Source organism: Mchenga conophoros, linkage group LG22 (assembly GCF_057382185.1).
Source record: "Mchenga conophoros isolate Kocher_MC1m ecotype Shallow Benthic linkage group LG22, M_conophoros_male_GT1.1, whole genome shotgun sequence".
NCBI lineage: Eukaryota > Metazoa > Chordata > Actinopteri > Cichliformes > Cichlidae > Mchenga > Mchenga conophoros.
Window position 1 is genome coordinate 17,213,081 of NC_140546.1, and position 27,352 is coordinate 17,240,432.

Genomic DNA, 27,352 nt, shown 5'->3' on the forward strand with positions numbered 1-27,352 from the left:
GAAATCTTTTATCCCATTATTCTGCATCTCACTTCTTTCCTTTTATACTGCTTTTGAGAATAGACTCTTAATTTTTGTGACACTCTGCTCTCTTACGCCTCCGACATTCTTGCGCAAAACTTTGATCCCACTCCTGTCAGCGTGACTGCACACAGAATATTTTCGGTTGTGCAAGGAGGTTTTTTTTTTTTTAAAGCATCTTTAGTTGTTTGTGAGCTTCTTTTTTTTAAACTTTTGTTTCTCTAGCTCTCTGAATGCTTTCTCATTATCTTCACTTCATAACATTATGACCAACCGATATTTTGCTTTTCTTCTAAGCATCTATTTGGCTGCATAACATTTTTCAGTTGTTCCCAGCAGCCTTTTGCTAGAAATCTACCTTCTACCTTTGAAGAAGCTTTACTGCATTTGCCTCCTTTCCCTCCCCCTCATCCCCATGCTGCAAAGTTCCCGTGCACCATCACTGCTCCTTAACTTGTTCTACCCCCTATTGTCATTACCTTTGTCTCTCTCTGCATGACCTCAATTCACAGGCAAGCTCACATCTATTGCCTCTCTGTGTCTCTATCTCCGTCTCTTGCCAGGTGTAGCTGTGCTGAGCTTCAGGCTAATGTGTGTGAGCGGCAGCGTCTATGTGTGTGTGTGTGTGTGTGAGCGTGTGTGCTTTATGAAGCATGTTTTTAGTATGTGTGTTTGTTCCTCTCTCCTCCTCTCTGGCCTCAATTTCCTGGCAGCCATTCCTTTTCTTTTTCCTCTCCCTCTTCTTTTTCTCTTTTATTTTCACCACATGCATGTTTCTCTCTCACCAGGTATATTTTGTTTTCAGCTTTAGGCTAATGTATGTGTGCAAGAGACAGCGATAAAGAGAGAGAGTGAGCGAGAGGGAGGGTGCCCTAGTTCTTGCAGTAAAACTGGAGGGGAAATAAAATAAACTGCAATCAAGGCAATAACAGTAAAATCCTTACATCGTAAAGAAATGTAACAAAAATAAAATAAAAACATACCTCGTCTGTGTGTGTGTGCTAAGAGGGTCTCTGTCTGTACTTATGATCTTAATTGTGAAGGAGATGTGGGCCACTCCTTCCCTGCTGTCCTTGCTCCTCTGAAATACTCACTGGCAACTAGCACCCTAGTGGTGCAAAAGAAAATGTAAAAAAAGAAAAAGCAAAAAACTGATTGCGTTAATCAAATGATCTCCTTCCTGGTTTTATTTGGCCTAGTATGGGAGGTTCTTGTGCTCAATTTCCCTCCATATCTTAAGAGATTCCCTCGGGCAGACACATCAAACACAGCAAAGACTTGTGAGAAGGGAATGTAATGGAGTCTACTGATGGAAAAGAAAATTAGTACTGAGGCTCCAAGTAAGTCTGTGGAATGGTGCCCCAATGGCTGCAATCATAATTCATTTATTCAGTGTGATATGTAAAAGGGAAATTCCTCATAGGTTATGTTAGACTTGCGGGACAGAAAAGAAAATCCACTTGTGATTGGACAGTTTCCAGTCATCAGATGTGTCATTTGGCTTTGACAATTGGATTATGAATCCGGGGATTTTGAAAGTTATTTTCATTCAAATTGCATACGTCCCTTCACATCACATTTTAACACAGCGTGTATCCCTACTAGAAGACACACACACAAAGTCACACAACCTCACACCAGGAAACAGACGTTTGAGCGTAATCAGGGAATGCTGCTCATGCTGGACAAACATTTTTCTTTACTTTACTTTTTGACTTTTACTTTTCTGTCGCTGTTTGGTTAGGTTTAAGCTCCAAAACTATCTAGTTTGGATTAAGTCAGTCAATTCACAATATTATACAGGTGTTACAACTCACAGCAAGCTGGCTTTTCTTGGTAACCACAGTTATGCATCTCTCAACAGTGACAATACTAGCAGAGCACATTTACCTGAAGTCTCATTTAATCTTTTCAGACACAGTGACCTGATGAAGTCTTTCCAACTACATCACACTTGGAAAAAAACTGTTTTAAATTGTTCATTCAGCATATGTCACAAGTTGGGAGTGAGAATGGGTGTCGTAGTGGCACAGTAGTTAGCAGTGTCGCTTTGCCTGGTTTAAATATCCTGACCTTTCTTTGTGAAGTTCGCATGTTTTTGCTACAGTGGTGTGATTTTCCTTTGGGAACTCTGGATGAAATAAAGCACTGTGTGAATACATGGTTAAATATGGCTTGTAGTCTAAAGTGCTCTCAGTAAAGCTCTATATACATCCTGGTATATCACAGCACAGTGTTATGGCTTGCTTTTATGCTTTCACAGATAGCTATACTGAAAATGGCTAAATGTATATCTGACAGTTACTAAGGTAACCACCAAGCATCCATGCTGAAAAAAGGCACTAGTGATGCTAATAGACAAGATTTGTATTCATGGAGGGTGAAAAAGTAGAATTGGAAGAGAAAGAAGGAATATACCAAAGATTACGTGACTGAACATATAGCATAAAAATGGTTATCACTACACTGGCTTTAAAGCACAGATGTAAGAATTGCAGCTTTCTTGGCTGTGGCCTGCCAATACCAATTCTTTTCTGTAAATGTGCTAGCACAAACAAAACACAAATCAACATTTTTTAATACAAAATATCATAAATAGAATAAATAATTAAGCTTTAAAGCTCTCTTAATAAATGTTCTCTTAATGAAAGTCTCTAAACAACTGAAAATAAAGTGCTCTGCTGCTCAAAAGAGCTACAGATAATCAAACTAACATGAGCTGCATTTAAATTACCAACCAAAAAGCAGATACAACAGATTTATATAACAAATCAAATGTCAGTTACTTAATAATTTCCCAATGTGTTTATGAATTCACAATGTAAATTCATGACATGACAAGTGATCCACATTTATTCATCCATAATTTTCCTCCTAACTCCTTTGGTTCTTTTGTTTTGTACGGAGGCCACTAACTTGTGGCTGGCTCTGAACTATGCATAGCTTTAGCAGCTTTACCTTTGTTGACTCCTTTTAAAAGTTCAACTCATTAAATTGGGTGATGGGGGAAGTGTCTGATTAGTTACAAACATTTTCATGATGGTCCCCCAGTGTTTACTTTGATGTGCTTTGTGTCTTCATTCCCAGTGAAGAGCTTCCATGCTAAAGGCATGTTAGCATGTGGTTGTGAGTGTGCATGTGTTAGCATGTGATATTTATGCAAGGGTATTTATTTGTAAAAGAACAATCCGCCATCTGTCATTTTTATAAATTTTCATAATTAAGATAAGTATGTAAGATAAGATAAACAGTGTTGGTGACTATGGTTACCAAATAAAGTAATTCACTAAATATTTGTACTCAGGTATTTCATTGGATGGTGGAAAGCAGGGGCCACTGAGATTAATTGGTTTTCCCTTGGCAAGGGGTTAATGCACATTCGCCACTGGGCTGACAGGGGGGCATTGTAAATGATGTAACCCAGAGAAATATCAGCAATCCGGTAAAGCTGCTGTCTCTTCCTCCCCCTCTTTTCTATCTTATCATCTTCTTGTTTCTCCCTCCCCTCTGTGCCTCTCAAGGCTCTCAGTCCCTTTTCTCTCCTCCCCATCATTTCCCCCTTCTCTCAGTCCTCATCACATCTGTTTATCCTCAAATACACTCTCTTCTATCATTTTAAACGTATTCTGCTTAGTCGGTCCTTTTTGCATTCATCTTCTTTTGTTCTTTCATCTCTTACTTCATAAAGCTTTTCTATTCCTCACTACTTTCTCCCCTTTCCTTACACTTCGCTTTACTTCTCTCCCTGTCTCTCCTGGAAATGCAGGGGAGAGGTAGAGCAATTGAAGGCAATATGAGATTGAAAAGAGAATAGAAACCTGAAAAGGATGGATTGAAGGGGGGACGGGGCAGTGAAGAAGAGTGGGAGGGAAAAGCAAGGAGACGATCAAAGAAAAAGGAGACTCCAGAGAGAGTTCCTGAATTAAATAGAAGATTAAATTGAATTAATATTGAATTGAGAGATAGAAAGAAGGCGGGAGATTGAAGCAGAGGCAGGTGGATGCTAAGAAACTGGCCCACATAACAACTATCAGAGTAACTAGCTAATAGATATATGTTCCCAGCATTAGGGTCTACAATTCATTTTGTTTTGTGGGAAGATTAATTTACTTCTCTCAGTTTCGTGCCATAATGACGTGAGAATAAAAATATGCAGCCTGATAAAAACTTTATACACAGAAAATAATGTGTAAGCCATTATAACCTCCTTTCACAGACACTATTTTCATTCCCAAACAGAAAATCTGCAGATGATGCAAGCCACAAAATTGCCTCAGCATAGTAAGAAAGAAATAGTAATTACCTACTTCGCTACATATAGAGGTGACAGAACTGGGTACTGTTAGCTTATTCACTGAATATGTGTGATTGGAGTCAGAGCTGCCATCCCTAATGGAATCGTATGCTTTGGTTTCTCTAATTAGATAAAAAGTTGATACTTTATGTTGTAAAGTCATTTAAAGATCTTCCTGCTGATGCAGTGAAAGCTCCTTCAATTAATTCAGAAAGAAACTTGTATATTTTTTGTATAATTTCATGAAAGCTTCTAATTTATTTTAAATTAGTGTTAAACATGCTTGCATGTTTGTAGTAATTGGAACGCCTTGTTTGGAGGATGGTAGTCTTAGGCTGAAAATATTTAACAAATTTAAAATCAATTTTAGGCACTGCATTGTGAGCGTAGTGACTGATTGCCAAAATGCTTTGGCAACTTTTAGGCATTTACTAGCCAAGTTGACACGTCTGCCAGATTTTGGTAGTCTCAATGCTGTGTTAAACTCAAATTTAACCCTGCAGTTTACATGCACAATTTAACCAGACGTTGAGGGAACTTGACATAAAATTTGAAGTTTTCCACTATATCCGTGATCTAGGCAATGAGCCTGAGCCTCCAGTGAAGTCTTCTAATATTCAAACAGCATCTTAAAGGGAACAGATCTCCATGACTTCAAAGGAGCTCCCCTCAGCCCTGCAAAGCATTTCAGCATCATTTAGCGTTCACCTTAGGATCGCTTTGGTATTTAAGTAGCAGGAAGCAGCTCTTTTTTTAAAAAAAACTCTTAAGCCCTTAGCCCTCATTTAGCAAAACAGGCAACAACCAAAAGCTAGCTTGTAGACATATGAGAGTGGAAGCTGAATGGTCAGGCATAGTTTCCAATACTTGCCAGGGTCCAAAACCACCATAAGAATAAAAACAAGACTACTACTCTAACTTTTGAATGTACAAAATATAGGAAATATGTTTTACTAAGAACTTCAACGCATCACTTGCAAGTTAATGAGGGTTTTAAGTCATAAGGACAATTTGATGTGAACAGGTTTTGTGGGTAGATCCAGGAGTGACTAGATTTGATTTTGTTTGAGATTTCATTTTTGAGCAACATAGCCAGTTAACTGGCTGCACAACACATCTGCCAGAGCCGCTAGCAATGAGTAATCAGGCCTTTCCAAGGACAATGAACCACATTAGTGGCAGTAGATTTGAGGTTAAAGAAAGAGCTTCATCATCTGGACGTTCAGTTTTATTGCCAAAGTGAAACTTGTTCATAATGGTTTCTATGTAAAAGGAAACTTTCCCAAGCTAAGTCCTCAACAGCCAACTGAAAAATACTATCTTTTGTATTTAGCATTTCCCAGGAGTGGGCATGTGTAACTTTCAGTGAAAACATTTCCGTACCCTTCAAAGCTTCTTGCAGGGCAATTCCCGCAATGTCTTAGTTGTCAATCTCAAAGTGATTTGGAATTTTTAAGTCCTTCACAATCAGCCACGTTGTAAAGTCTTGATTGACAGCAGACAAACCCTTGAGATGTCAACCTGCCTTGAATAATGGTCTTTATTTTCTGCTTGCCTTACTTGCTCCTCTCTTTCACACCGAAAAATCAGGCACGTAGCTTCCACTCCATTTTTTTCTATTTTGCTGTGTATCTAACATAATTGAGCACCTTTCTTTGATCCTGTCTGTGCTCTCTTCTATCCGTTTGTTGTTCGTTTCCATCTTTCTCAGCCCCAACTTTCTTGATGACTTTGGGGAGCACCGTTAGCATTGGCCATCAGATAACAATGTCCTTGATCAATATATTCTCGTTGTGCATGAGAGTACACACTAGAATGTGTCTGTGTGCAAGTCAGCCATTTGTCTGCGTGCCCTAAAGTGTGTACACAGCCTTTTAAGGCATATCTCTTTAGGATCAGCATGTGGCTGAGCACTGAGCTTTTAATACCCTTGGTAAAGCTATAGGGGCCGACATTCCTCGCCTATCGTCCTCACTCCCTTCCTAATTAAGTTTTTAATACAACTTAAAAACCGTAGAAGGCAACATTACTATTCATAGAAAGAAAGAGGGGAACTAGGTGAAAGAAAGGGGGAGGAAGGAGGAGAGCAGAGAAAAACAAGCAGAGCTGAGAGCTACTGAAAATGAAAAAAGTTTAGAAAATGGAATTACAGAAATAAGAAATGGAGCAAATTTGAGAGAGTTTGCAGTAATACTGATTTAAAGAGAAGAGTATTTTCAGAAAATGCTGACAGTCTTTAAATGCCAAATTAGCTGAGAAAATGTCACAAGGTCTTAAAGGATTGCCTCAATGGAGATATCAGATAGAAATTTTGACTACATTTCACGAAAGCCCAGTAACTGACTAACTGGCTAGGCTTTGAAATGTCAGTTTATCACATGGGACATTTTTATAAAAAAAAAAAATAATAAGAATATGGGAAAATTTATTACAGGTATATAATATAATATGTTCCCATGGACTCAAATGTAGTTGGAAAATGACACAGCAATAAAAATCATATTTGCTAGTTAATAATTTTCACATCTGCAGCTTTGGATTAGGCTCTAATTTGTAGACTAAATTATATTGAATTGAACTGCATTGATTTGTGACTGATTGCTATAAAAGATGATCAAAACAGTTAATAAAGCGACCAGCCAACTTAGTACGCAGCATAATAGTGTGCATTACCCTGCTGAACTTACCGACTAGCCCTAACAAATACCATTGCATCAAACTGCAACAATATTCAGCTATGTATCAAAATCTCCTCCACGTGCCAAGAACTGAGGTTACCCAGCAGAATATTCCCCCTGAGCATTGCCTCTGCTGGCTGACCAGTCTATCCAGCTGCCATCTCTTCCCCAGTTAAATGAGGCACACATATCGGGTTGTCCACATCGCATTACAGAAAACATAATTCGTCACACCAAACCACCTTCTTCCGCTGCGCTGTGAATTGGTTGTGGATAAAGGTTATGTACTCTATCTGGTCCATAAGCAGCAAGCTGGGATGCACATGAGTTCTGACATCTTTCTGTCATAGCCAGTGTTATTTTTTGAGCAGTTTATGCCACAGTAGTTCTTCTGTGCAGGTGGACCACATAGTCCATTATACATGCATCAGTGAGCTTCTGGCACCAGTGACCCTATTGATGGTTCACTGGTTTTTTTCTTAGACCATTTTTGGAAGGTACTATCTACTGCATTCTGAGAACATGGCATACAGTGATCTGACTTGATGAGCTTTTCATAGTCTCTTGAGTTATATGCTTATTATTCCTGCTACCACCTGATAAACAGAAGCGAATGGACTGCTCCATTGCTACAAAACATAGCTTTCCACATCATGTGCCATTTCAAGAAAATGGCTTTTATTTCTTTTACCAGCTATTTGTAACTTGGGGAAAGTTTTGCCTGCATTTCAGTAATTAAGTGCAACGCAGGGAAGTTAGGTTTTGTAAAAAAAATAAATAAATAAAAAAGTGTAATTAATTGATTTGCTAAAAATTGAGGGCAAAGTAGAAAATTCCAAAAACAACCACAACAAACATCAAACATCACATACATAGATAAAAAAAAAACGTGTTCCACAGTAGGACCTCACCTACAATGCAAGTTAAAACACAGAATAAGAGTTAGGGGGTACTATTTTTCTATTAGCTAATTTTTACATCAACAAAGTTGAAGATTAATCACAACTCGAGGCTGTTTGATCAATATATTCAGCAGGTTTTTTGTTTTTTTTCTCTCTGAGTGACATCAAAGAATGTAAGTGTTTCTTTCTTTGTCCTTGTGGATCTTTGATACACAGTGGTAATCAAAGCCCTATAGAAAACAAATAAAACATCTGATGAAAGTAAAGAAGAAAACAAAGATGTGAGTGAACTTGTGTAAGATTCAGTCACTAAGGAAGAATACTAAATCACAATGAAACCGTGAAATTAGTTTGTAACCTTGTTGGCTAAATCCAAGACATATTTATTTATAGGCTACCACCTATGGCACTGTAATATTTACCAATTCAACAAACAAAAAATAGGTATTCTCCAACATATTTATGATAAATGTGTTAAAGAAAATGGTGGAAATTGCTTTCACAATTATTTTTAATTGACATTTTTTAAGTACTCTGTGAATTAGGGTTAGATAAAGAAAGACTAAATTGCTCTTTGTTATCCCTTTGCCTGGCTGAGCTTTATTTAAAACTTTAAAGACCCTTCCTGCTTTCACAAAAATCAAAACTACATAAAAAGCAAATGTCCTTTGGTCACTTAATTTATTTTTGGAAAGAAAAACTCAAGATTAACAAACAAATAATATTTGTGTCTATTGGTATACAGTAAATTTCTGGTTTCTCCAGTTTTCTTTGATTCTTTTTTTACCGATAATTATGATTATACAGTAAATAATAATGGATGATGAGCAGAGCGGGAAGTACAATAATTATTATAAGTCACCCTGTTTCCAGCGGTGGTTCATGAACTGACCTTATATTGAATGAGGTTGACAGTGAGCATTTGCAGTCTTTTTTCTTGTAATTTTGTTGCTTATATATGAATTGAACATAATTAGACAGACTTTGTACAGAAGTTCCAATGAAAACATTTTCTAGGAAGAGTGCAAATGGCAGGGCTTTGTATCACAATGATGTAGCTGATGAATTTCGTTCCCATTAAGAAAAAAGTGCCTGGATATTTGCAAAACCATGCAATTTTTCTCAATTATGACTTTGAATGGTAAAAATGGTAAATGGTCTGCCCTGTACCTGTGCATGTGCAATGACAATAAAGTTGAATTCTATTCTATTCTATTCTATTCTATTCTATTCTATTTGTATAGCACTTTACTTGGTCCTAAGGACCCCAAAGCGCTTTACACTATACACAATCATCCACCAGAATGGAAGAAGAGAAATAAAAGAAGAAGAAGAAGAAGAAGAAGAAGAAGAAGAGAAATAAAAAATTAACATAAACCAGTGACACACTCCGGGGCCTGATCAACCCTGGCAGGGCCTCCTAGGATGAGGGTGTCTAGTGATAATGGCCGAAACACCCGATGAATCCAAGATCCACTAGTGCCGATGTGTCCCAAATCTTAATATGATAATCCAGATCAGATGTCTAATCCCCCAAAAAATGGTAGATTATCTTGGGTAAAAGAACGAAAGCTGAGGCACACAACGATGTGTGCTGCTGGTAAAGTTTCTGGGCTGCCTTTCCTCATAACAGCCATCCTTCAAGATTCTCCCCATTTAAAGCAATGCAGTATCATGGACTATAACATCTAGTCCTTTTACTGAATAAGTAATGCAAATTCAAACTTTTTAAAAACAGTCAAATATTATTACTACTGCTGCTAGGCTAGGGATGGGAATCGATAACTGGTTCTTGTAGAAAACTGTGAACTGGTTGTTCATTTCCTTGGAATTGTAAGTCTGCCTGCCTGTTGAGCCCACTTATCGGTTCTTGTACTCGCACTACAATCAGCAGTCTAAAGCTTGGATATGGATATTTATTTTTATTGCACAAAAGAGTGGGATTAATGGTAAAGTGGAAAACTGCATCCAGGAAAGAAACAACTGCATTATTCTGCTAACACAACTTTGGTTCTTTGCAAGCATCTGCACAGACAGTATGCTCATGCTAAGCTAGCCAAGACTTTTTCAGATAAATAAAGGCAAATATTGCAAACTACACAAAAGGCAGCCGCTAAAGCGTTTAAGTTTCAAAATAGAACAAACAAAACAGGCTACTAAATTGTCAATTCCACTTAGAAACAAAATATTAATTCTAAAAATAAATCTTAGTTTGTTTTACAGAAGAACAGACAAAACTGACTAACTTTTGTCAATATCAAATAAACTGAGAACTAAAAGGAAATTCTCAATCTCTCCTTGTTGTACAGCTTAGCTTTTCAAACAGTTTTAACAGGTACTTTAGTCTGACAAAAGCCGAATGACGAATTAGCGCTTCCAGTCAGAGATTGAGCATGCACCAGTTTATTGTATTTCCAGACTTGCTTTCGGCACAATTTACAGTGCGCGCTACTCTGTTTTTTGTCAGACTTGAAATAGCCGAAATACCTTCACACTATGGAACAATCTCTCCGGCGTTGGAACCATCACCACACTCATTTCCTCCATTACCCGAGCGGCACGGTGGCTGGCTGCTTCCCAAACAAATACAAATGTGCAGCTTGGCACTTGTGCTGTACGTAACAAGTCACGTGACGTGACGCTGCGGCTGTGATTGGTTCGACTCTGCGCTACTTAATTTGGATTGGCTGTTCTTTTTTTTTTTTTTAAGAGGACAAGAGCGGTGAGGCCTATCGCAATAGTTTAGTTTTTCTATCGAGAAAAAGTTATTTCGCAATACATATCGTTATCGTTCTATCACCCAGCTCTAATAAGGAGTTACTTTATCTTTGGAGGAATAAAGTAACATACTGCATTATGTTTAAGAAAAGTGTTCTGTGTAATACATGTAATAATGACTTTTTTGGGTAAACACTGATCACAAAATACGAAGGGAAATACTTAAATAAACATCCACAAACATTTGACCCACAGCATGCAACTAATTTGCATGAAGGGAATTTCTTTATTGCTGCTTAGCAACGGAGGTTAGTCTCAAAACAGAGCAAATGTGAACCCAAATCGATAAGAGAATCAATAATGGAATCTGAATCACTAATAAACCACTAATAAGAATAATCTAACAGTATTGTACTGTTCACTTATCTACTTTCTTTTTTTTGTGACTTAGGATCTAAAATCATTGCTGAATAGAGCTGCAAGCTTTGGGCAACTCTTAAGACATTGACTTTATACTAACCCTTGACATTTATCTGTAAGAGTGAGTCACAGTAAACACACTCACACACACACACAAACACACATACATGCACACACACTTGGTCTTTTTAAGGCCTTGTGGTCTAATATGAGCTGTCAGCTCTGGCACATTGTTTTGACTTGTTGGGGATGGTCCTGCAGGGTATAGGACATTATGTGTGTTTTCTCTTATGTGTAAATATTTGCATGTGTACATATTTTTTTTCCTGGCATATCGCCATTTTTTTCTGTGAAATCCCAGGAAGTGATATATGACAAAAAACATCTATCTCAGAGTACTCGGGGAGTAACCCCCAAACCAGGCAAGTGGCTCCAGTAGATCCCAAGAATGACATCCTGGAGGAGGAGCAGTACTAGGAAAGATACTGTGCAGGACCCTCAAGGTCCCAGGCTGAGTTTGGACCTGAGCTTTAAGGATACAGACCAACTGTTTGTGTGTGTGTGTGTGTGTGTGTGTGTGTGGGTGTGTGTGTGTGGGTGGGTGTGTGTGTGTGTGTGGGTGTGTGTGTGTATATGTGTGTGTGTCCAGCATCAAATAAAGATTATCTTACCATTTTAATCCCATTTTTTAAAACATATTTGACATGCCCCCACATACAACCACAATAGTGGGATTTATACAGTGCATACACCCCCACACAAACATACTCGTGCATGCCTTTAGGGCAGATCATATGAGATTGTTGATGATTGTTTCAGCAAGAACATAAGTCAGTTATTGCACGCAATCTGCAGAAGAAAAGGCACGCACTCTCTCTCTCCCTTTTTTCGAGTATCACATCTTTTACATATTGCATAGTACACGAGCATGTAATCACCTCCTATCAGCATTGTGTTAATTGTGTATTCTGATAAATTAATGTGTAGATGGAGAAACCTTAAGTTGGATGTATGCATCTTATAGATGTTTTTACACGTTAATGTTATAATCTTGCAGTGAAATGGTCATTAAGGGCCATTTAAGACTACTTTCAGTTTAATTATTAACAACACTTCATATTTGTAACAATAATCAAGCAAATTAAATTTGAGAATAAAGAAAAATGTAATATAATCGGTCTAAGGGCTGCAGTGTATAATCCTAAGCATTCGAATGATACAATACATGTAAACCATGGTCCGATATCACAGGGTGTGTATGTGTGTGGGAGTGGTGAGTGGGTTCAACAGACAGTGAGGAAATATGTGTCAAATCTCAAGGAAGGTGGTAAAATTGGTATGTGAAAAGTGCCGGTAAGACACTTCCCCCTCCCAGCCCCACCAAACAACTACCTTCAATTTGCCCGTAAGCAAAACACTTTACCACCAAACGCTTCAGTGAAAGATTGCAATGCACACCAATTACAAGTGTGGAAAACTGGTGGTTCTACTGGGCAACCCCCAGGTCTGAATATGTTTAGCCATATTAAAACGAAGCAGGGATTTGCTGTGTAAGGGCACGCGTGTTGAGCCTTATAAGTTTCACTTTAAAAGAAACTGTGAAATTGAGGTCAGAGAATAAAGTGATACCTGGGTCCAAGGAAAAGTTAACAGCTGCGATTTTGATTTTGCCCTTAGAATACATATTGACTTTTAAGATAGAGGTAGAAGTAGAGTCTTTATCTCTTACTGTCACTGGGTTAGGGTTAGGGTGTGTGCCCATGTAAAATGTCTTTTTCGTGGCCTCTCTCTCTTGCCTTCTCTTTCGTCTTCTCTCTCAGCCCTCCAGAGTCAAAGCTTCCTTCCAGTCAATTGAAGCTGTTTTCATGTCTGGCACCCTGCGCTGCTGCAGGCGATGTTCATGTGTGTCTGTATTTGGGGCTAAGGAAGAGTGCATTTCTGTGTGCAAGTTCATGCATTTGTGGGCATAGGCTGCAGCTTCTTTGACAACATGATGTCTACACAGAATAGGAGGGAAAGACTTTTTAATTTTTATAAATCAACACCAGCACAATTGGTGTGTATATGTGCCAGCAACAGTTAAATTATCCAGTGCAGTATGTTTAGCTTCTTAAGCTGGTCATGTGAATCCTTAGCTACAGAAAATAATTATAGTGTATTACTGTGTATTTAAATAAGCATAATTTAGGGTGTCTGTGGCTCAGGAAATAGAATCGGTCATCTACCAACCAAAAGGTCAAGATGTGAACTCAAAAACTGGTTATGATGTAACGTGTGCAATATAAAAAATGCTGCAATGATAGAATAAAGGGCAATATGAGCCTGTTACAACTGATTGTTTAAAACCGGATCTGCTCAGATGTTTGTTGCGTTCCAAAAACATGTGCTGCTAACAAGGAAATTGCAGAGTGCCCCCTGGGCACCAGCCAAATTGTATGATTTTGGTGGTGTAGGCTAAAGTATAAAATTTGTGTCATCATCCAAAGACTTTTGGACCAAAGTGTTACTCTTAATTCAACTCAATTCAATTTTATTTATCCAGCGCCAAATCACAACAACAGTCTCCTCAAGGCGCTTTATATTGTAAGGGACACCCTACAATAACACATGTAGAGAAAAACCCAACAATCATATGACCCCCTATGAACAAGCACTTTGGCGACAGTGGGAAGGAAAAACTCCCTTTTAACAGGAAGAAACCTCCAGCAGAGCCAGGCTCAGGGAGGGGCGGGGCCATCTGCTGCGACCGGTTGGGGTGAGAGAAGGAAGACAGGTTAAAGGCATGCTGTGGAAGAGAACCACAAACTAACAGAATTAATTGGAATAGAAATTTTACACAGGCCAGTGTGACCTCTGCTAGGTAGTGGTTCTGTCACCAATAATACAGGACTGACTGAATATTTATACTCATCTAATTATTTCTGTAACCTAGTTAAACAAACATTTTCTACAAAATTAGCTTATCTTACCTTTTTTTGTTGTTCTGTTTAATGTTGTACCTGTGCAGTTGATGTAATATGCATGCACTCATCCTTTATAACCAACCCTCCTTGTGTACATTGTTAAGCAGGCACCAAAGTGTTACCATATTTATGGTGGCCTAAGAGCTTATTTCAAAACAGTTGTCTTCATTAACTTTATTCTCTTAAAAATGTTTTGTTCAGCATGTTTAGTGTCAGGAGGTGCAAAAACCAGTGTGGTGTAATTCATTAGTATTAGTTTCACTGTGATGCAGGAATTTGTTATTATGGAATTATATAATTAATATTGGAATTGATTTAAAAAAAAAGTGTTTAGCTGTTTTATAAACATGTCTCTAAGTGAAGGCCTTAGTAACAGATATTCTAGCACGAGCGCTATTTGAAAGAATTTCATTAGGATTCCTTTTAATGGGGAGTTTTACTTTGTGTAAATGCTGCATTTAATTGCTTCGACTGTAGTGGCTTCAGAGGGGCATTTAAGCATTAAATGAACAACTGAAAATTACAACCAGTCAACAGCTGCTCATTTGTGGATGTGTGTGTGTGTTTTTAATATTATTTTTTATAATATTAATCCTATTTTGTTTCCTAATTCTAATTTCCTAATGTTGTCTTTCCCATAACAAACAATTTTGAAATGACTGGGTTGTTTGCATTCAGACAGTTTCCATCCACCTGGTATCCTGTTACCTGTTATGATTGACTAATATAATTACCTAAGTACTGAATTTTACTCCACTAAGATATTATATTTAAAATGCTGTTTCAGCAGCTTTTCCTGTACAGGCAGTGTGTCTGGGGCAGGATGCTGGATGTACTCCAGGCAGGTGTTTTCCACACAGGTGTAGTTTGTGACTTAATGAAGTTAATTACATTAATTGGTTAACGAAACAATCAATTATCCCATCATCCCCTCCCACATGCCATTACCTTCATTGCACTTTGCTCGGCCTCTGTCCAAGTCCTCCTTGGTTTCAAATGATTTGAATGAAATTCAAATTCAAATTTATTTGTCACATACACAGTCATACACAGTACGATATGTAGTGAAATGCTTGGACAACTGCTCGTGACCTAAAGAGAACAAAAAAGGAAAAGGCTATGAATAAGATAGGAAATAAATATGAAAAATTAAAAAGGGTAAATTTAACTAGGAAGGAATAAAATATAAATTAAGGTTAAAAATGAAATAACTGTACAACACAAATTAGAATGAAGGGTAAATTTAACTGGGAAGAATAAGATAAAATATATAAATTAAAGTTGAAAATAAAATAACTGTACAACAAAATACACAATATAGAACTATCTAGCTGTCGGGCCTTTTTCACCACGGTGTTGATGTGACAGGACCATGACAGGTCCTGCGTGATGTGAACTCCGAGGTATTTGAAGCTGTCCACTCTCTCCACTGGGCACTCGTTGATGACGGGGGTCTGGTAGTTCCTCTCCTGCTTAGTGCTGAAGTCCACTATCAGCTCCTTTGTCTTACTGACGTTTAGAAGGAGGTTGTTCCTCTGGCACCAGTTCTCCAGATTCCTAATCTCCTTCAGGTAGGCCGTCTCGTTGTTATCAGAGATCAGGCCCACCACGACGGTGTCGTCAGCAAACTTGATGATGGTGGTGGAGCTGGTAGTGGCCACACAGTCATATGTGTACAAAGAGTACAGCAGGGGGCTCAGAACACACCCCTGGGGGGCTCCAGTGCTGAGAGTGGTGGAGGCTGAGACATGTCCGCCCATCCTTACTGCCTGTGGTCTGCCAGTTAGGAAGTTGGAGATCCACTGACACATAGATGAGCTGAGTCCCAGATGCTCCAGCTTGGTGGTGAGTGTGGAGGGAATTATGGTGTTAAATGCAGAGCTGTAGTCTATGAAGAGCATTTTAACATAATTCCCCCTTCTAGTGTCCAAGTGAGTGAGTGATGTGTGGAGGAGATGAGAGATGGCATCGTCTGTGGAACGATTTGGGCGGTAAGCGAACTGTAGTGGGTCCAGTGTGTCTGGTAGTGAAGAAATGATGAAGTCTCTGACCAGGCGTTCAAAGCACTTCATCACTACTGAGGTGAGGGCTACAGGGCGATAGTCATTGAGAGAAGCAGGGTGGGGTTTCTTCGGGACAGGAACAATGATGGACTCTTTGAAGCATGTGGGGATCACCGACTGAGATAAAGAGATGTTGAATATCTCAGTGAACACAGGAGCTAGCTGGTATGCGCAGTCTCTTAGGATACGACCTGGGATGCCGTCTGGTCCTGCTGCTTTCCTGGTGTTCACTCTCTTGAAGGCTCTCCTTACTTCATGCTCGGAGATGACGAGCACGTTTCCGGTGCTGGCAGTATCTTCCTGTCTGCAGCCGTTAGCGCCGCTAACACTAGCATTGTTGGAGACCTTAGCTGCAGCCTCGAAGCGAGCATAGAAAGTGTTCAGCATCTGTCTCCTGGATGCATGAATGGATGGATCAATTATTAAATAAAATGAAGGGTAGAATGATGGATGCGTGTAGAGACTGCAATGTTAAACTCTTGAATGGAGAGATGAAAGAATGAAGAGATGAATAAAACAGAGGGAGGAGTTAACTTTTCATGAAAGCCAGAAATCCTGGGCCTGTTCATTGAAATATTCCATGTGCACATCAGCAGGCAGATTTCCTAACCTTTACTCTCTTTTGATGTCACATCTCCCATTCTCTGCCATTTTTAGGTTAATTAAAATGCCCCTGGCTTTGTGAACATCAACTGTAGTGACTCTGAAAATTATCCAACCCTCCACTTCTCAAGATGACTAAAAATGGTTCAAATAGCAGTTTTCTGTCCAAGCTTTTATAGTCAAGCCAACAGAGACATAAAAAACAGAACACAGCAAGTGTCAAAAAAGCCTGTTTGACCCATAGACCATTAGCCATCCAGTACAGTCACAAGCAGTGTTTTTAATGCTTCAGCCCGGCTTGTATGACGTACACACACACACACACATTCATCCATCCTTCTCTGAGTCATATAAACAGCTAATGTCAAACCAAAAATCACACACTCACTTTTTATCCTCTTCCTCTCTCTTTTTCTCGACTTTATAGATGCCATACCATCCACAAACACATGGATCCTCAGGTACACACAGGGGTTGTAATGTCAGGCACTTTGGTTTATCAGTCACATCAACTACAAGCTTTACAATATGGTAATTACCTATAAGCTTTTTGTATTGCACATCAGTGCTCAGAAAAAAGCGCACACTCTCACTGAGGGTCAAAGAGGAAATTAATCCCTGCATACATATTGCTCAGATGTTGCCCCTTTAAGAAAAAAACCTTCTTTCTTTATGCTTCTGTCAACAAAGTGTCTATACTTTTTTATCCACTATATCTCTCTCTCTCACACACACATGCATACGCGCTGTCTTACACACTGTTTTCTTGCTCTCACTTTCTCTCTTTCTCTAATACCATTATTAGAACCATCAGCCAGAGTGGTGGCATTTACTGGCCCCGATGCTTCCAGACACAGACACACACAAACACGCAAGTGCACACGCGTACACACACACACACACACACACAGTGTCTATCCGGGCAGGCTGCCCACTGCATGCTAAGCTAATGAGATTGGCAAAGTGCCACGTTACCAATATCAGCGGCAACCTTCTTTTACTGAACTCACACACATAAAGGGGGATAGACACACACACGCACGCACACACAGAAGACTCACAATCTGAATCAAACATATGCAAAGGCACCGACAGACATAGATGATGATCACAAAAGAAAAGAAACTCAACCAAGTGCGCAAAAGTTATGCCCAGAAAAAGATTTCTGCAGTTAAATATGGAACTGATGGAGATTAAGATGTGAGGGACGCAATTAACTAGCAGACTTTTAGTTTGGAGGGATGACAAAAATCAGGATTGCATATATTTTGGTTTTTTCTTTGTTTATGAAATATTATCAAAGAAATTATGCCCCTTCCTCCTCAAACACGCACAATTCCCTGGTTTTTATGCCTCGCACTTCTGATAGCTTAAAAAGTTCTAATCTTACCATGAGTTGTAGACTTAGGGTAATCATTTTTCAAATAAATGTCTTCGACTTGCACTGTGAAAAATACCAATGGTTCTTGAAATGTCCTATTCTCCATCCATCCATTTCCTTCCAGCTCAGCTTGTCCAAGCTCTCACAGGGAAAGAAACAGGGTGCACTCTGTACAGGTCGGCAGTCTATTGCAGGCCTAACATAAACCGACAACCATTCATCATCACATTCACACCTACAGCCAATTTAGAGTCACTGGTTAACCTAATAAGCCCGTATTTTGGACTGTAGCAGGCACAGGAAGAACATGCACACAGACGACACAAAAAAGGGCCCCAGCTGGTGGATGTCATATTCTTTGCCCTGCAATTATTACTTAAAAGTGGATCCCTGCAATGTGGAAGCCATTAAATCATTTATGTTACTTACTACTTCTCATTTTTCTAGTTTTTGCATGCTTCTACCTTCAAAATAGTGGTTAGAAATGTCAGAAAGAATCTGACTGAACTTGGAATATGGTGCTATTGTTGGAACCTCCCGTCCACAAACAACACCAAGAGCAGATAGAAATCACTTTGCATTTGCTTCATTGTGCATGAAAGCACTGCCATGAAATTTTCATGATGTGGTGTCCCAAAAACTATAAAAGTTTAATTCTAAATGATACACTTGTTATGGATACAAAGTGCATTCAAGCTGAGAACAAGAAAACCAATGAGAGAAAACACTGGAAACTTTTTGCCTGTTCATTTGTTGCCTGTATCTTCTTAGGACCCATGTGAAGTGAGTACAGAAGAGGAAAGACTGCATGGTGGAGAAATGTTTAACTTGGACTCCTGGCAAACAGAGCCACGTCGGTATTATAGCTTAATAAGAGCAAAAATAATTATTGCTTCAGTTTATAGAACGCTGTCCTCCCCAATGTCTTTGAAAAAGCTATTGACCTACGGTCTTTCTCAAACCTTACTCTGATACTCCTGCATGATGTCTTTTATAGTTTCATGTTTCATGTTGACTGTTTATTTACCCCCACCCCCCAAGTGTTTCCCAAGTGTTTGCATCGCTTAGCTTTCTTTGCACTCCTATTGGCAGCCCACCTCTCTGCCAGTTGCTAAGGTTACCAGACAGTAAGGAGGGAGGTAAAGTATGCAAGGAAACTTGGAAGAAGAGAGCGTGATGAGAGACACTATATGTGTGTGTGTGTGTGTGTGTGTGTGTGTGTGTGTGTGTGTGTGTGTGCGTGCGTGCGTGCGTGCGTGCGTGCGTGCGTGCGTGCGTGCGTGCGTGTCACAGCGTGGGCTCATTCTTTCTATTTAGATTAAACAATCATGACAGTTAAAGTAACAAACGCTCAAACTTAACTGTTTTAGAAAAGACACTGAGCCAGTGTTTAAAAGAATAGAGAGAGCTCACTGTGCCCTGAATAAACTTTAATGCGTTCATTTGCTTAGCTTTTTTAGATTCCTGTCTTTGTGGTTTTTCCTTTCTTGAGCAAACGGTAAAACCGCATCATTAAATGCAAGTCCAGTTGAGTTGTTTTCTTTTTGTATGTTGCTGAAAAGTTGCCAAAACAGCATTAGTGGATTTTTTGTAGTGGGCAGTAAAAGAAGTAATACTGCAAACTAGGGGATGGTTGCTGTCCAAGGTCCTGAATTTGTTCTTCACAATCGCTTGATTTGTTCAATTAATTGAGTGTCAAGCAGGATCCCTTTTTTTTGTTATCACTTTTTAGCTTTGGAATTAGAGGAGATAAAACACACAAATACCTGGCATCTTTGCTCTAAAAGACCTGAGTTTATTAGACCACCACCCAATACAGGTTTAAAGCTGTCCTAAATTAGCAATTACCAGAGTAATTTTTTATGTTTCTGTTATGGTTAATCCACTAGCATGCCCAAGCTTGTTAACCGGAATTATAGTTTTTAATGCTGCAATATCATTATTGTTGAAATCCATGAACTTTTAAATTTTGTTTTGCAAAAAAGCAGACAAGAATTGCGAAGCACATGATTTTTTTTCATTAAGAAGCCAGTTATTGTTACAGTTGTTTACTTGCCTTTCTCAACAGAACAATTAGTTTCAGTGGTTGAATGCTCTGGTTGATTAATTACTGATTTCTCACAGAAATCCAGTGTGTTGGCTCAAATTTGGGTATAAAGATATGAAGCTTAATTTATTATCTGCCTAATATTTAGCAATATCATTTTTAGTTACAAACAAGGTTTTGACGTGACCGTGGCTCAGGGGGTTGGGAATCGCATCTGTAACCGGAAGGTCGCCGGTTCGATCCCTGGGCTCTCTGTCCTGGTCATTGTGTCCTTGGGCAAGACACTTTACCCTACTTGCCTACTGGTGTTGGCCAGAGGGGCCGATGGCGCGATATGGCAGCCTCGCTTCTGTCAGTCTGCCCCAGGGCAGCTGTGGCTACAACCGTAGCTTGCCTCCACCAGTGTGTGAATGCGAGAGTGAATGAATAGTGGTATTGTAAAGCGCTTTGGGTGCCTTGAAAAGCACTATATAAAATCCAATCCATTATTATTATTATTGACAGATTTCTAAACTATGTGTTTTCTTGTTTTTAATACATTGATGCATTTGTTAAATTTGTTAAGCACTGTAAATGGTGTATTCATTTTCTCTTAGCCAAGTATCACCTAATTGTTTTAGCTCTTTCCATGTTTCCATGTACACTATATACAGGTTTGGCATTTGTGTTTCATTTTTATTTGTATGCAGACAATTCTGTGTTATATAAGCAATGTTTGGTTTGACTCAGGCTCAGCAGAGGAATAGACTTTAATATACTTCAACCTCAAAACTATCAGTTCAGTGACAGTTAGAGAAAAGTCTATCCACAAAGTAGAAAACTCCTTTACTTAAAAGCACCTGTTCAATCATTTTAAACATGATGCTCCCCTTACAAGTGAGCCAGTTAAAAATGTCTAAAACAATGTTTTTTTTTTTAAATTATTGATTATTGAATTAAATTGATAGGGGCTATTTCACACTGAAATCAGTGACTACAAATAGTAATATAAAGCCTGTGTTTGCAGGGCAGAATAGGTTTAATAAAAGACCGTAATAGGTATGTGAAATCTAGGATCATTTTTAAACCTCCCATTCTTAAAAATGAAGGTATCCTTCCCCCTGATACTACAGTGTGAATCAATCTTAATTGAAGTGCACTGACAAATCCTTGGATTAGCACTTTAAAGCGAGCATGCAACGTCGAAACTTTCCACAGTCCTCAGGTGTTTGGGGCAGCACTGATGTGAATCTTGAGTTCAAAATAACTGAACTGGTTAGCATTGCTCCCTGAATGCATCTATTTTTCCACACCGGAGGGTTTGAAGTAAATACATAATTTCCCAACAGAGATCAATATTGTCGAATACTTCTCTGAGTTCGTAATGAGCTTCCCAAAGCAGAGGTTCCTGAGGTAACTAAATTTGATCCACACCGCTGAATTGTTCATTTTGTGTCACTGCACTCTACTCATTAACCATATCACTGTGACAGCACAGCCCGAGCTGTTGATGGGGTTCAGTCCTGTGAATTAATCATTGCCTGAAACAATCAATTTTAAGTCTCGACTGGTTTTGATCAATCAGTGACTTGGTTTACCCATGTACAGTATGTGACTGGTTCCGATGCAGTCTTAACAGATGGCCCCCTCTAATTAAAAGTACTGTTGCTGACTGGAACCAGAGCTCAGTTCTCATCTTGTTAGCCCAAAGAAGTGATTTATAGAAATGTAGGCTTCAAGTATAAGGTCAGTATGTCAGCTGTTAGAGTACAGTAGGGATGTACTTAAAAAAGATTGGCAGGACTGAATTTGTGCCTCAGAGATCACAGTGAAGATTTCTATGTTAAACCCATAATGGACAAGAACTGATGTATTTTTATGTTTATTACTGAATATTTTTATAGCCTACCTGCTTTATTAGTTTAGATAAAATAATCAGGCAGAAAAAAGAGAGAGAAAATGATAAAATTGGGTTAAATTTGTGCTCAGAGAGCTATTATGACATTTAAACTGAAAGCCGCTTTTTAATTTTTTTTCAAGTCTTCAAAATGTCATAATTGTGCTTCTTTCCAACATGGCAATCCTGCTGGAAATACTTTCACAAATTTGGAAACCTCAGGCATTCTTTTTAGGGCTTTCAGATCGTTGCCAGGTTTGAGCATGAACACCAAATATAAACCCCGAGGATGGGGAAAAAAAAAAAAGAAATAGATTACGGAAAGCAGTAATGTGGCCTAATTACACTTTTAAATTGCCAAGAAAGATTACTCAGAAATAGACCCAAATATTAGAAGATAATGGAAATGTCTGTCTCAAAAAGCAACTGCTGGAAAGAGGTTGAGGATTACAAAAAAATATTTTCCTCCATATTCCTGGAATCGAGGCAGATTTTAGGTATGGTAGGGATTTATATCTCAGTTAGAGCATCCATGGACCCTGCTGAAGCTCCCTGTAGAGCAACACTGACTCCTTATTCCTGACTGCTTAGTTTCACTTCAATGCCAGCTTCATATAACACACTGTGGCCGTAGATGTGTATGCCTTTTTGCCTCCCTACAAGACAATCTAAGAGGTAATTGGACAATAGTTACATTACAGAGGATCATGTCTGTCAGAAACACTCTTGTATCATTTGCTGCAGTGTTTTTTAATGGCAGCAGATGTTCACTGTTGTTAGTTTGGCATCAAATGTCTTTGTCTTTGTTAAGTACAAAGTGAAGAGTTTCCTAACCTCAGTCTTCTACCAGCGTTCTGTATGCAAAGATATGTTACTGTCCTTGATTATTGATGACGTTTGTTGATTTTTTTTTTATTTTTAGCATTTTTGCACCTCAATCACGTCCATATTCTCCCGTTGTTATGTTAACGAGGGCTTTTTAATTTAAATAGATAAAAGCAACTTACATTAGTAGAAGGCGCACATTAGTTGTGTTGAATCTTCTGTCATTGTTTATTAATTTGCAGTATTTTATTTTATTCAGATGCAACACGTTGGTTAAAGTGTCAGTCAGATGTCTTATTTCTGTAGTATTTCACAGCATAATTGAATTTGTGAGTTTCTTCTTAAGCTGAACAGTGGGTTCAGGATGTGGAGATGATGCCGACCACAGATAAATGGTTAAAGAAATTCGTCCGCGGAGAGTAGATAATGATATGTCCCAAGACACTGTCACGGCACTAGTCGTAATTTTGCCACACTTATTAGAAGACGTCTAAGCTGTAAGCCCTACAGATGAACTTATTTGGCTGTGATCTCTCGAGTTATAAAATATAAATATTGTGAGCCCACAAAGACAAAACATTGGACCAACAATTCAGATACAGTACCTGACAGTAATGTAATGTTCCACTGCAAAACTTTATTATAACTTTAAGGAAAAAATTCTGTTTCTTCATTATTTTTCTTTCTTTTCACTCCGCACTGTGTGTACATAATTTCGTTCCACCTCATGTTAACATGTGATGCGAATGACAAATAAAGCTCCTTGAATCCTTCTGTCTGTCTTCAAAAGAACTTGGAACAGTAAAAATAGCATTTTCTTAAATAAAAAAACAAACATGTTCATCTGAAGTTTTGCTTCAAATGAACGTTATGGAATAATGACATCATTTAGACTGGTTTGTTATAGGCATTGCCTTCATTTTGCAATTCTGTCAGCCAACGGGTACAAAATTGCCTGAGGATGGGGGGGGAAAGACGCTTGCTATGGGACATTTTTTCTGTCAGTGGCACCAGAGAGGGTGATGACATAGACTCTTCATTAGTTACACCATGCTGGTACAGGGTGTAACTAATGAAGTGGCCAGTGAGCACCTCTTTTGTCTACAGAACTGCCTTAATTATTCATGGCACAGATTCAACAAGGTGCTGGAAACATTCCTCAGAGACTTTGTCAATATTGACATGATAGCATCACACAGTTGCTACAGATTTGTCAGCTGCACATCCATATTGACAACCTACAATTCTACTGGATTGAAATCTGCTAACTATGGCTGCAGTCAACTCACTTGCTTGTTCAAGAAACCAGTTGGAGATGACTTGAATTGTATGATATGGTGCGTTATCCTACTGAAAGCAGCAGCCATCAGAAGATGTGTACACTGTTCTCAAAAAATAGGTTGGACATTGTCAGCAACCGTACGCAGGTAGCTTGTGGTGTTTAAATGATGCTTTGGGCACTTAAGGGGTCAAAGTGTGTCAAAATATCTTATAGACTACCACTAAACCACCACCAGCAGCCTGAAGTCTGGATAAAAGGTGAGACTCGTGATTTCATGTTATTTAGACTAAACTCTGATGCAACAGCACTTGAGACTCATCAGACTATGGATATTTTGTCATTTTTGGACCACTCTGAAATGACTATGCGGGAAAATTCCTGTAGATCAGCAGTTTCTGAAATATTCAGACCAGCCCATCTGTCACCAACACCCATGCCATGTTAAAGGTCACCTTTCTTCAACCTTCTGATGCTTAGTTGACTTTCAGCAATTTCTCTCGACCATGTCTACATGCCTAAATGCATTAAACTGCTGTCATGGAATGATGGTAAGGGTTTTTGTCTGTCCATTCATATTTAAAAGAACAATTATCTACATACTTGAATCCTTGTAGTTACTTGCCTAACATCCAAGCCATATTGTTACACCATACTGTATGCAACTCTTAATTGAGCATACCTTTAATTTTTCCAAAGTAGTGTTCATTGTTTCAAGCACAGGATTATTGGTAGTTGCTAGTCTAACTAGCATCTGAACAGTTATTATCTAGAATGGTATTAACTGAGAAGTTAAATTGGATACGGTAAAAAATGAACATATTCTCCAGCCTCCCTGAGAACATATTTTGCTGACTGCAATCAGCGTGTTTGCAGATAAGACTACACTCACTAATGACACAGCTAGTTATAAGTCTCCTGACAGGTGAGATTGGGAGGTGTCCTGTGAATCTTATGGACACTGCCTGGAAGAAGTAAAGTGTGCCCCTCAAATGCCAGGCGACATGCTTTAGCACTTCCAAGTATGCATTAAACATTATGTTGAGCCACTATTCCCTGTCTCCCAATTTTATTAAAATGGCACAATGCACAGGATTTATATTAACTCTAGATCCTACACTACTTTTGCCTCACTTTAATGCATGACAGTTGAATAATACATTTAGCATCTCTGCAGAATTAAAAGGGAGCTACTCTTTCCTTCCCTCATCTTTTCAACGTATGACTTAAAAGTTTTAGTGGTTGAATGAGATTCCACGTCTCGCCATGGCCGTATTAGACTTTAATATTTTACTAAAGAAATCTGAGGTAGCACTTATTGGCAATGGGAACACGGATGCTTTTACTTCAAAGAATGTATTAATGTCTAGACAAAGCAATCCTGTGATCATAGCCTAATCTTGTCTATATAAAGGAATTTTTTTGTTTTGAGTTTTCTGAAATAAATATTATAGCCTGAAAGATGTCAAATATTACATATTTTGATTAAGTTATGTCTATTGCATGTGAATAAGCATTTCTGCTTGTGTGAGTTGAGTTAGCCCACTTGGGTTTTGAAAAACTCTTATAACTGCAATTTGTGTCAATCATTTAAACATCTGAAGACTGTAAAAATATATCTAATAAAAGGTCACAGTAAACAGTTTATTATATAACTCTTGTGTTGAGATCAAAAGAGATGACACGATTCAATAACCTGATAATATGAAAAAAATAGCACGAGGGCATATAATAAGGCACTGTACACTTAGGCACATAAAATACAAGATTGACTTTATGGCTGTTTTACATTTTTGAAAACTTATTTTAGGGTTTCCAGTGCTGGTATTGAACTCTTTTATTGATTGATCCTAAAAAAGAGAGAAACTGGGTTGTTACTAATCAATCAGCAAAGTCTTGGGGTTGTAAATTTATGTTATCAGAACACCAAAAAATAAAATATATGCCTCCTTAACAATGTCAATAACTCAACAAGCGCTGAAACAGCAGATAGAACAGGTATAAAGAGGCAGAAATGTTCTTATTGGCCTCAATCCACAACATGTCCCATGATGCTGGCATCATTAAAAATCAGGAATCATGAAGTTGGTATACTATGTGCTTGCCCCAGGATGGACTATAAAAGATTTTAACTACTACACAAAAAAACAAAAACACACACAAAACCAGGAACAGATGAGTAAAGGCACATGTGTAGCACTTGTGCCCTGTCACTCTGTACTCTGTTGTTGAATGTGATCATTTGTTTACCCATTTACTTTTATTTTAATCCTCAGAATCAGAATACTTTATTCATCCCTAGGGGGATGAGACCTAACTAATAATGAGACCTAACTTATTGAATCCTCAGATAGTTGTCAGCAGCCCCCCCACCACCACACACACTTTTACAAAAAAAAAAAAAAAAAAGTCACAAGCCCTCATTTTGATAAGAGGTGTTTGCTGAACAGTCATGTGAATAAGTCCTTGCTGTGATTTGCGATGCACTTTTGCTGTTGAGAGTTGACTGGGTGAATCCAAATGATACTGCTTGTAGTAGCAGTCTCATATAAGTCAAGTTTTAGCCTTATGAATCAGTGACTGTACAGCACTCCAGCCTTTTAAATGACCTTTCTAACTCATTGTATGTACCTTAAGTTCGTTACATTTACTACTACATTCACACATCAGTCCTGTGTTAAATGCATGCCTGAACGTCCTCGCTTATATAACTGATGATTACTCAACTACAAATTGAGCCTCTTTTCACTTAGCAATGCTTTGTTTCACAACAGCATAGTGAGAACGATAAGTGTGCGTGTGAATGAGAGTGTGAGGAAAACAGTGTGAATTTAACCCCAGGTTGCCAGTCTCAACAGCTCCAGCCTTCATGTGAACAGAACTGTGTCAACCCTCTCATTGTCTCGGAGGGAACCCCATCCTACTCTGGAGGGTAACTGCAGACATGGGAGGGTCTTCAGAAGCTGGCCCATGTGTTAACTTCATCGTTGTCTTCTATAAGCCTAGCATAAATCTTAGAATATACACCGTTACATTTGTGATACAGGTGACATTCACCGTCTACATTATTGTTTTTGATTTTTTTCACTTTACCACACTGCACTCAACATATACAACCTCAGGTCCAAAGAAGTTAGGGCACTGTGTAAAATGTTGATAAACACAGAATGGAAGCATTTGCAAATCTCATAAATCCATTATTAGTTTACAATAGAAAACATATCAAATGTTTAAACAGAAACATTTCAGTATTTGATGAAAAAAAATAGTCTCCTTTTTAAT

The 27,352-nt window shown here is 38.5% G+C and overlaps 1 protein-coding gene across 2 annotated transcripts in view; it reads left to right on the plus strand.

The window, feature by feature from the left end:
* Positions 1 to 27,352, plus strand: part of csmd3b (CUB and Sushi multiple domains 3b) — a 421,680-nt gene that overhangs the window by 60,370 nt on the left and 333,958 nt on the right. The gene's annotated exons all lie outside the window — the stretch shown is intronic.